An 11,536-nucleotide genomic window follows, 5' to 3' on the forward strand; every position below is an offset into this window, starting at 1 on the left:
TATTTTTCAAGGTTAATATTTTGCTCCTGCTCCTGCTCCGGTATGTTCCTAAATCTCACCGTCCTCTCTGATTTTTTTTAGTTGCATCATCAAAACAGCATCACTCAAACTGTTCACTGTATCCAAAACCCATCCCACTGCTCCCTTAGATTCCTCATGCTCCTGTTTCAACTTTGTCACCTCCTCGGATAGCTTTTCAAAAGAATTTGTTTTTGATTCTAGCTCTCTTATTTTGGTGTCCAAGTTGGTGATTTGCCAAGACAGGGTATCTTTACTGTCTGAGATTTTATGAAACTGATTCTTATATATTTCTTCATCTGATAACCCAGTTCTTTTCGCTGTTGAGCAAATTGTATAATCAAAAATTCAGTTATATCAGGCTTCCCTCCCTCCCTCTGGGCCTTCTACTTTCTCCAAATCATCTTGTTTCGAACCCTTTCTTGCTTCTGTCTTCCCTATTTTTTTTCCTTTGCGCCTGTATCAGTCATTCTCAAAACAAAGTTTTACAAAGTTTCACACTCAAGGTTACGGTACAATATGCAGCTGTTACTAGAGTTTTTCTCTTTTCCCTCTCCCCCTCCCTCTTTCCCAAAGATATTCTAAATAATGTAACAAAAAGAAAAGACAATTTAATTGGTACGTGGGAAGAGAGTAGAAGATAGGAAAAAATGTCTAAGATATAGATTCAAGATATTACAAGATTTGGTGGGTCTTTATGTTGCAATGTAATCCAATATGTCCCAGGTCTTTCCAAACTAGATTTAAATTCAAATATAGAGGCAAATATTGTATCCAAATTGTAATCCAAAACTTCCAATAAATCCAATTGTTGTATTCTGTAAATACGGAACTAAATTTCAACTCTGTCTCTTTTCACATCAGATGCTATGATGGGACTATGCTGAGAATCCTGGCTCCAATCACAGAAGGGCTTAGACATTTTGTTCGAAGGAGGAGTCAGTGTTTTGTTCTAATTGCCCATGGGCTGAACGTACTGAAACAGATTTGTCTTCTTGTTTGTCCAGTCCAAATGCAACTCGGACCGAGAACAAAGGCAGTCAATAGAAACAGCTTTCCACAAAGGTAAAAATGTTCCTCATAGTTTCAACTTGTCTGGTATTGGAATATCTTACAAGCAGAGGCGACAGCAAAACTTAACTTTACCAGGAGAGGCTCATAAATAATCAGGTTATGGCGATTGCAACATGCCCTGGTCATCGCAGGAATGTTCTGGGATACATTGATTTCCTAACAGCCATTGCAATTCGTTATTCTAGTGAAGGGAATTGAAATATACTCTGAGTCGAGAGTGGATTTCATGCTCTTTATTCAGCTCATAGTGGTGAGGAGGAATGGAAGTTCCCCCAGAATGTCTGCTTTATATACATTATTTACACAGTGGGCTCCACATGATTGGCTAATTCCGGGATTCTCCTGTAGGCCAATCAGGTTGTGGATTCACTTCCACCTGGAGCTGGATTGGGTGGCTCCTGCGGACCAATCATACTGCTGCATTCTGGGTTCTATTGTTCTAGGATCAATCAGACTGCTGCATTTTGGATCCTATTCAACTCAGTACATAACAGCAATAATGGTTATTGAAACAACCCTGTAAGATGGGCCACTTTATTCGCTTTTTTAAATGAATGGAGCTTAAAGATGAGGTTGCAGTCATGGGCCATCGGGGTGGCCACTTTAGTGCTGCTAACACAGTGGTGGTTGGAATTAACCCCCAGAGGCACACTCCATTGTCTTTCAAGACAGATGGATGTCAGCCACAATGTCACTGCACGATTTAATTTGTATGCCCGTCCTTTTTAAATAACTGCTAAGGCTGTGTGCCGCCCCATTACAGGGCCTGATCCACGCCCCCATAGCATGCCATTCTGCCACAGACCACCCAAAGGACCACCAGAATGGGACAGAAGGACCCACAAATGTAGGGTTGTTTTTTGGGGAGCTACATTTGGAAGTGGGAGTTAATACACGCAGGGCCATCTAAAGTGGGAAGGTGCATTAAAGCCATTAAGCTCAGAGAAAGTTTGTTTTATTGCACAAGAGTGTAAAAAAGGAGACTTTGTTCCACTTGTTCTCTTTTGTCTCCCCCATTTCTCTTCTAAGGGTGTTGAGAAACAATATAAGTTTCAGCTATGAGGCCTTTCTTCTGCACCCTCATTTTTTTGGTACTCCTGACTATTACAGGTATGCTGGTCCCGTTCCCACCCCACCCCCCAGTTTTTATCTTTGCAGAAATGTGCTGTTACTTCTCTTTGTGGGAGGCAGTCCAACCCGTGGATTGTTAAGTCACTCTCAGAATTTCCCGGTAGGACTAGGAAAGGCCTCTGTCTGAAACACTGGGTTCGTTAATAGAGATGGAGGAGAAATTCAGTTTGGTCCACATTGCAATGTGGAGCTCCCTAACTCTCACTTTCCGAATCAATGCTTGAACCAAAACACATCTCTCTTTTGAAATTTGAAGATTTCCAAGCAAATAATATGCATAGAAATGAATATATTAGCAAAAATATCTTAAGATATTGTAATGCTAATGCAAAACTGCATAACAGCAAGGGAAATAACTTGCAAAATATGTATATTATATACTACTAGTAGTACTAATACATTTAGGGACGTGGGTGGCGCTGTGGTCTAAACCACTGAACCTCTTTGGGCTTGCTGATCGGAAGGTTGGCGCTTCGAATCCCCACCACGGAGTGAGCTCCTGTTGCTCTGTCCCAACTCCTGCCAACCTGGAGTTCAAAAGCATATCAGCACAAGTAGATAAATAGGTACCGCTGCAGCGTGAAGGTAAACGGCATTTCCGTGTGCTCTTGCTTCTGTCATGGTGTTTCATTGTGCCACAAGCAGTTTAGCCATGCTGGTCACATGGCCCGGAAAGCTGTCTGCAGACAAATGCCAGTTCCCTTGGCCTGAAAGTGAGATGAGTGTCGTAACCCCATAGTTGCCTTTGACTGGACTTAACCGTCCAGGGGTCATAGAATCATAGAATCATAGAATCATAGAGTTGGAAGAGACCACAAGGGCCATCGAGTCCAACCCCCTGCCAAGCAGGAAACACCATCAGAGCACTCCTGACATATGGTTGTCAAGCCTCTGCTTAAAGACCTCCAAAGAAGGAGACTCCACCACACTCCTTGGCAGCAAATTCTACTGTCGAACAGCTCTTACTGTCAGGAAGTTCTTCCTAATGTTTAGGTGGAATCTTCTTTCTTGTAGTTTGGATCCATTGCTCCGTGTCCGCTTCTCTGGAGCAGCAGAAAACAACCTTTCTCCCTCCTCTATGGGACATCCTTTTATATATTTGAACATGGCTATCATATCACCCCTTAACCTCCTCTTCTCCAGGCTAAACATGCCCAGCTCCCTTAGCCGTTCTTCATAAGGCATCGTTTCCAGGCCTTTGACCATTTTGGTTGCCCTCCTCTGGACACGTTCCAGTTTGTCAGTGTCCTTCTTGAACTGTGGTGCCCAGAACTGGACACAGTACTCCAGGTGAGGTCTGACCAGAGCAGAATACAGTGGCACTATTACTTCCCTTGATCTAGATGCTATACTCCTATTGATGCAGCCCAGAATTGCATTGGCTTTTTTAGCTGCCATGTCACACTGTTGGCTCATGTCAAGTTTGTGGTCAACCAAGACTCCTAGATCCTTTTAACATGTACTGCTCTCAAGCCAGGTGTCACCCATCTTGTATTTGTGCCTCTCATTTTTTTTGCCCAAGTGCAATACTTTACATTTCTCCCTATTAAAATTCATCTTGTTTGTTTTGGCCCAGTTCTCTAATCTGTCAAGGTCATTTTGAAGTGTGATCCTGTCCTCTGGGGTGTTAGCCACCCCTCCCAGTTTGGTGTCATCTGCAAATTTGATCAGGATGCCCTTGAGTCCATCATCCAAGTCATTGATAAAGATGTTGAATAAGACGGGGCCCAAGACAGAACCCTGTGGCACCCCACTAGTCACTCTTCTCCAGGATGAAGAGGAACCATTGATGAGCACCCTTTGGGTTCGGTCAGCCAGCCAGTTACAAATCCACTGAGTGGTAGCATAGTCAAGTCCGCATTTTACCAGCTTCTTTACAAGAATATCATGGGGCACCTTGTCAAATGCCTTGCTGAAATCAAGGTAGGCTACATCCACTGCGTTCCCTTCATCTACCAGGCTTGTAATTCTGTCAAAAAACGAGATCAGGTTAGTCTGACATGACTTATTTTTCAGAAATCCATGCTGACTATTGGTGATCACAGCAATCCTTTCTAGGTGCTCACAGACTGTTTGCTTAATGATCTGCTCCAGAATCTTCCCTGGTATTGATGTCAGACTGACTGGGAGGTAATTATTTGGGTCCTCTCTTTCTGACTTTGTGTCTACACGTGCTGGCTATTTGTTTGAATTCCTCTTTGGTGGTTTCCCCCCTTTTCCTTTTTTTTTGTACACATCCTTTTTTAATCTTAACTCAGTTAAAAGTTCTTTAGATAGCCACCCTGGCTTCTTTAGGCACCTTCCATGTTTCCGTCTCATTGGTATTGCCTGAAGTTGTGCTTTTACTATGAAGTCGGCCTTCTTAAAGTCAAGAAATTGAGTCCTAGTATGCTTGGCTGCTCCTTTCCGCTGTATCGTAAACTTCAGAAGAGCATGATCACTCGCGCCTAATTCCACTTCTACCCCACTAACCAGGTCATCAACATTGGTTAGGACCAGATCTAAAATGGCTGTTCCTCTTGTTGCTTCTCCCACTTTCTGGACAACGAAGTTGTCTGCAAGACCAGTGAGGAATCAGTTTGACCTTATGCTCTTGGCTGAGTTTGACATCCAGCAAATATCCGGGTAATTGAAGTCCCCCATTACTACTATCTCCCTTCCTTTTGCATGCTTGGCCATCTGTTCCAGGAAGGCATCTATGTCCTCCGTTTGGCTTGGGGATCTATAGTAAACTCCCACAATGAGGTCCCTGTTATTCATCTCTCCCTTAATTTTGACCCAAATGCTCTCACTTTGGCTTTGAGGTTCTAAATCTTGGATCTCTTCACAGGTATACACATCCCTGACATATAACGCCACTCCTCCTCCTTTCTTGTCTGGTCTGTTTCTCTGAAATAGATTGTATCCCTCCATTATTACATTCCAGTCGTGGGACTTATCCCACCAGGTTTCAGTGATGCCTATTATGTCATATTTAGTTTGCTGTACCAAGAGCTCAAGCTCATCTTGTTTATTACCCATGCTTTGCGCATTAGTGTACAGACATTGAAGTCCATTAATCATTCCCCCGTGTCTCTTATTTAAGGATTTTTTCCTCCCACCACTAGGTCTGCATGCTGTTTGCTCCATTTGGTCTATGACATTTGGATGATCATCTTCATCAATTGATAGACTCCTACCTTCAGGAGCACTGTCTCCCTCCCCCACATTAGTCAGTTTAAAGCCCTCCTGATGAGGTTTCTGAGATTTTTGGCAAAAACATTCCTCCCAACCGTTGTGAGGTGCAGCCCATCGCTTGCCAGAAGTCCATCTTCAAGAAACTGCAGTCCGTGATCTAAGAATCCAAACCGTTCCTGTTTACACCATTTGCGAAGCCAGCTGTTCACTTCCACTATTTTTCCCTCTCTCCCTGGGCCACGTCGTTCAACTGGGAGGACAGATGAGATGACAATTTGTGCATTTAATTGCTTCAATTTCCTGCCCAGAGCCTCATAGTCTCTTTTGATCTTCTGGAGGCTATTGCTTGAAGTGTCATTGGTTCCCACATGAACCAAGAGGAAGGGGTATTTGTTAGTGGGTTTTATGATTCCTTGCAGTCGTTCAGTTACATCTTGGATCTTAGCCCCGGGGAGACAGCACACTTCCTGAGACATCTTGTCAGGCCCACAGATCACTGCTTCTGTTCCCCTCAGTAGGGAATCCCCTATCACCACTACACGCCTCCTCTTAGGTTTGGTCGGGGTTCTTCCGTGATCTGTCCGTTCCAAGGTCGCCTGCACATTCCCTGAGGACTGACTTTGCTGCTCGTCTTCATATACCTGATCGACTGTAACGAGGGAGAGATCCTCAAATGGAGTCTGCTCTTCGTCTTCCATTCTAGGGGAGAGGACCTCAAAGCGATTGTGTATTTCTAAACAATCAGAGCGAACCCTGGGCTTCCTACTTCTTTGAGTCACGTTTCTCCATATATCTGGCTCTTTACCTTTTTCACCTTACTAATACATTTATTTATACCCCTCCTTTCTCCCAGACAGGGACTCAAGGCTGCTCATAGATAAAATAAGAACAGTTAAAAGCATAATGGAAAAACCAAATCATTACAAAAACAATTAAACATTAATATAATTAATCCTGGGCTGAGAAAGGTCCCCCAAACCTGACAGAAGACTTTATAGCTGGGCTGAAAACCCTCTGACATTCTTTTTCTTCTTTGCTTGCACAGGATTGTGTACTGACATTCGGAAGGCGAAGGATTGCAAAAAGGCTCACGGTAAATGCAGGCATGCCATGTGTTTGCATGACCCCTGGCAGCGGATTGGGAAGTGCGACTTCAAACGTTTTTGCTGTGTCAAGTAAGCTCGAAAGCCCAAGAGACAACAGGAGCATATTGGCAGTCAATGCATTTTAAAATGCGGGATTGGGGTGGGGGAGGGGTGTGTGCTTATTTGTGATCTGAACTGACCCTTCCCTGCAAAATTTAGAGGTTTTGCATTTTGTGCAAGCTGCATTCCTGCGCAACCGCAGGAAGGGAGAGTGCAATTGTATTTGAATCCCGCTTGCGGGTTTCCCACAGGCATCTGGTTGGCTGCTGTAAGAGTCTAGGTGGGTCACTGGCCTGATTCAGCAGGATCTTCTTATGATCTTAGTCCCCCACCCCCCAAAATCTGGCGATTTCTGTGTGACTGAGGATGATCTTGGCTGCCACCTATGAAACATTTATGATGGAGTGCTTAAAACCAACTGAAAGTATTGGGAAGAAGAAGAGGAGGAGGAGGAGGAGGAGGAGGAGGAGGAGGAGTTTGGATTTGATATCCCGCTTTATCACTACCCGAAGGAGTCTCAAAGCGGCTAACATTCTCCTTTCCCTTCCTCCCCCACAACAAACACTCTGTGAGGTGAGTGGGGCTGAGAGACTTCAAAGAAGTGTGACTGGCCCAAGGTCACCCAGCAGCTGCATGTGGAGGAGCGGAGACGCGAACCCGGTTCCCCAGATTACGAGTCTACCGCTCTTAACCACTACACCACACTGGCTCACATTGGAAGACCACCTCTTCATTTCTGATCTGAGCAATATTTCGCAGTAGGGGCGGCCGAATCCTTTTTGGTCCCCTTAATATTTTTGGGGTAGCGGCTGCCCCCCAATGTCCCATGAGTGTGGAGGTGAAGCTCAAAGCCCAGTGTGGTGTGGCCCCATGGCCGGCTCCTTCTCTCCACCTCGTCCTGCCATGGAGGGGCAGGAGGGTCGAAGCAGCCTCCTTATGATGGCAGCACCAGGAGGACGTGGAGGAGGAGCCACGGGTCATTGAAGCTGCACTGCTGCTGGATATATCTCTGCCCCTTGCTCCTCCCAACATCCTGACATCATGCCCTGGACATCAGGATGTCATTTGATGTCATGTGTGTGACGTTGTTCCTCCCAATCGCCCTCGCAAGCTGGCGCCCCTGGTTTGCAGATACTGGTGGGAGACAGGGAGCGAAGGAAATTGACTAGTCAGGAGAAATGACACTAAGGATTTTAAATTAAGTACTACCAGCTTCATTGAGTAGGTGGTTGAGATCTTCCTGGCAGCAGTGGACATGTTCCCCCTGCCTGTTGGCTTTTCAGAAATGCTGAGCAGAACAACACACTGTTTGGATGCCAAATAAGAGGTCCAATAATGGAGCAGCAGTTCTGACTGACTGCTGGATCCATGTATTGATGGGAGTGACCACATCTGGAAGGCCACTATGATTTTATAGGGTTGAAGCCAATGTTACCCAATGCTCAGATTGGACCCCTTGAAAATAGAAGACGTTCCTCTTTTCTTTTGGCTGTTCTGAACCTTCCAACATTCAATTTCATTGGATGGACCTGAGTTCCAGTATTAGGAGGAAGTAGATGTTTCTCCATCTACTTTTATTCCAAACCCCTTAGTTGTATTTTCTCTAAACTAAAAAGCCCCTAATGTTGGAACCTTTCCTTATAGCGGAGGTGCACTATTGTCTTGAAAATTTGGGTTGCCTTTTTCATGCTGCATGCATGAACACTTTTATAAGGGGGTAGGAATAAACAAATGATGAAGATACGTTACGCTGTAGTAATCTCTCTCTGTTTAATCCTGGAGGAATCGTGTACTTGTCGTAACCTGGACAAGTAATTTCAGTGGAAAGACAGTACTTATAAACATTTGATTATCTCCTGGAATCCATGCTCTTAATATCCTCTCAGTCACCTTCCATGTGGGGATGCCTCAGCACAGTAAGCCTTGGGTTGATGGTAACAGAATTGTTTTCCCAAAACAGTGAACTCTCACAGTCTCTCTTGTCTTTGTAGGAAAACAACCAAGTAGCCTCCTGAATCATAACTTGCCGTGGATCATATCTCTTGCTTGAAATGTTTAAGATCTGCTTAAGCACTCTGGCCTCTGAGCAAATGTTGGCGGTGAGAGAAGATGGAGAAATCAATGCTCAAGGAATGCATTCTCTAAATATCCTCTATAATAAAGCTGCTGTGCAATTTGTGTGTGTCTAAATGTCTGGGTGAAGGAAGCTTGTCTTAGTCCCTCTTGCATCTTTATTGGAATCGTTTTATTTTTACTTGGGTTGTAAATTGCTTCTGGACTTAGGAAGCTACCTTAGACTCTCATTCTTCCTGGTCACAGGGGAGCTGTCATGCAGTGAAAATTGCAGTGGGTTAAGAGCAGTTACTTTTTACCCAATATCTCCAATATATGTTGTCTGCAGAGCACTGAAGAGGTCTGGGTTTTGTTCCACGTGATTTTTTTTTAAAAAAACAACAGTTTACTTTAAGTTTTTAGAAAAATTCTACAAGGCACTGCTTTAGCATAATGAACTCAGGGCTCCTCAGAGCTCCTTGGATAGCAGTTTAGACAGCCTCATGTCATTTAGCCTATTAGAAGTCTACCTCAGAGGACACAAATAAACACATGTTGTGGGAATACACAAGTTAACTATTGTTCTAAATTTTACTGTGAACTTGACATGTACTAATATATTTTCACCAAAGACTGGCTGCAAAAGGGGGAAAAAGTTTATGTCTAATGTGATATATTGCTGTACAGTGGTACCTCAGGTTACATACACTTCAGGTTACATACACTTCAGGTTACAGACTCTGCTAACCCAGAAATAGTATCTCGGGTTAAGAACTTTGCTTCAGGATGAGAACAGAAATCATGTTCTGGTGGCGCGGCGGCAGCAGGAGGCCCCATTAGCTAAAGTGGTGTTTCAGGTTAAGAACAGTTTCAGGTTAAGAATGGACCTCCAGAACGAATTACCGTATTTTTTGCTCTATAAGACACACTTTCCCCCTCCTATAAAGTAAGGGGAAATGTGTGTGCATCTTATGGAGCAAATGCAGGCTGTGCAGCAGAAAAGCAAGAGGCTATCCCAGAAGCCAGATCCCTCTTGCTATTCTGGCTTCTGGGATTCAGAATATTTTTTTTTCTTGTTTTCCTCCTCCAAAAACTAGGCGCATCTTATCGTCTGGTGCGTCTTAAAGAGCAAAAAATATGGTAAGTACTTAACCCAAGGTACCACTGTAATTCTTTTAGTAAAATCGCTCACTAGCTTTTGTTGACCCATCCAGTTGGGATGTACTTAAGGTAGGGCAAGCAGAAATTCTAACAAGGGTCAAACCAAGGTTTGCAACTGGTCACCTTTACATTTTGGCAATAAATACTCTTGAAAAGTGTCTGGTCTAAAGTATAAATAATGGAAGAATAGAAGTTTTCAGTTTTGTTAATTGTTGTTTTTGTGTGTGTGTGCTGGCAGCTCTGATTTCACCCCCCCCCCAAAAAAAAGATTAAGAACTTCTCAGGTGATCACCCCCAAATAACTCAACAACTTTTTACCTCTTGAAATATGGCAACCCTAATGATGATGATGGGAGATCCAATTTGTGAAACCCTGCCCTAGAGAATGCACTGCTTGCAGTTATGCTTCACCTTGTCCCAAATGGTTTCCTGGGAATTAACTTTCTTATGTGGACACTAGGGTACTAGGGATTTGTGTGCAAGTCATTGCCTTGTGCACTTTTTGGTACATTGTATTTGTGTTTTTACTTGGATATAGGATAAATCTTGCTCTGGAGGGCTGGGGAGATCACTAAAAATTGTTTCCTTTTTTGGTGCCAGGAGCCTTTTCAGCAGATGAATATTGCTATGGTAATAGTGGTGGGTGAATCTGTTGCTTCTGGTTAGTCTCAGTTTCTCATTTTTCCAATCTTAAGTTTGGTTCTCCATATTTCCACATCATTCTGAATTTTTTTTTATTTAATAATTATTCATGTTCCCCCCCCCCTAATGTACACATTTTCCCAGGCAATTTGCACTGTCCTGCTCAAAGTGAACCCCACTAATATAATGCATTTTTTAGTTATTTTAACAACAACAACAACAACAATATTTATACATGGCCCATCTGGCTGGGTTTCCCCAGCCACTCTGGGTGGTTTCCAACAAAATATTAAAAATACATTAAAACATCAGTCATTAAAAACCTCCCTAACAGGGCTGCCTTCAGATTTCTTCTAAAAGTTAGATAGTTGTTTATTTCCTTGACATCTGATGGGAGGGTGTTCCACAGGGTGGGTGCCACTACTGAGAAGCCCCTCTGCCTTGTTCTCTGTGTACATTTTTATGCACACTTTACCCAAACACATGCAATTTTTTTGCACACATAACTTAGTTGGAAAACTGCATTTCAAAATTCAGAGGAGTTAAAATGCTAGCTGTGTTTTGGTTGGCCCAAATAGTGTTTCAGAATCTTCAGATTAGATAGGTTCACCATTAAATGCAAATGGAATCAAATTTCTCCCTCATCCCTTGAATAGAATCAAGGGATTAAGAAATGTTCCAGGGCATTCAAGCCAATAATTACTTTAGTAATGAGACTGAGTTTTCATTTTGTACACTGTGAACTCAGTAGGTCTTTGAATGATAGCAAGTGTACTCTGTGTGATCAGGGATAAAATATACAGTAATCATTCTTCTTATCTTCTTCCATCATAAAAAGCTACCCCTGCCCGTACGGGCCAGTCGTGTCCGACTCTAGGGTTGTGCGCCCATCTCACTTAAGAGGCCGAGGGCCAGCGCTGTCTGGAGACACTTCCGAGTCACGTGGCCAGCGTGACAAAGCTGCTCTGGTGAGCCAGCACCAGCACAGCACACGGAAACGCCGTTTACCTTCCCGCTATAAAGCGGTACCTATTTATCTACTTGCACTTAGGGGTGCTTTCGAACTGCTAGGTGGGCAGGAGTTGGGACCAAAAGCTCACCCAGCCGTGAGGATTCGAACTGCTGACCATGCGATT

General features: G+C 43.6%; 1 long non-coding RNA gene across 1 annotated transcript; it reads left to right on the plus strand.

Moving 5' to 3' along the window:
* The first annotated feature begins 1,007 nt into the window (after positions 1-1,007).
* On the plus strand, positions 1,008-8,721 carry LOC309338132. The gene is made up of 4 exons (XR_014154746.1): positions 1,008-1,083; positions 2,122-2,202; positions 6,446-6,575; positions 8,537-8,721. It is a non-coding gene; the product is annotated as an uncharacterized lncRNA (long non-coding RNA).
* Positions 8,722-11,536: the final 2,815 nt, after the last annotated feature.

This window comes from Podarcis erhardii (genome assembly GCF_964252035.2).
Source record: "Podarcis erhardii genome assembly, chromosome: 3".
NCBI lineage: Eukaryota > Metazoa > Chordata > Lepidosauria > Squamata > Lacertidae > Podarcis > Podarcis erhardii.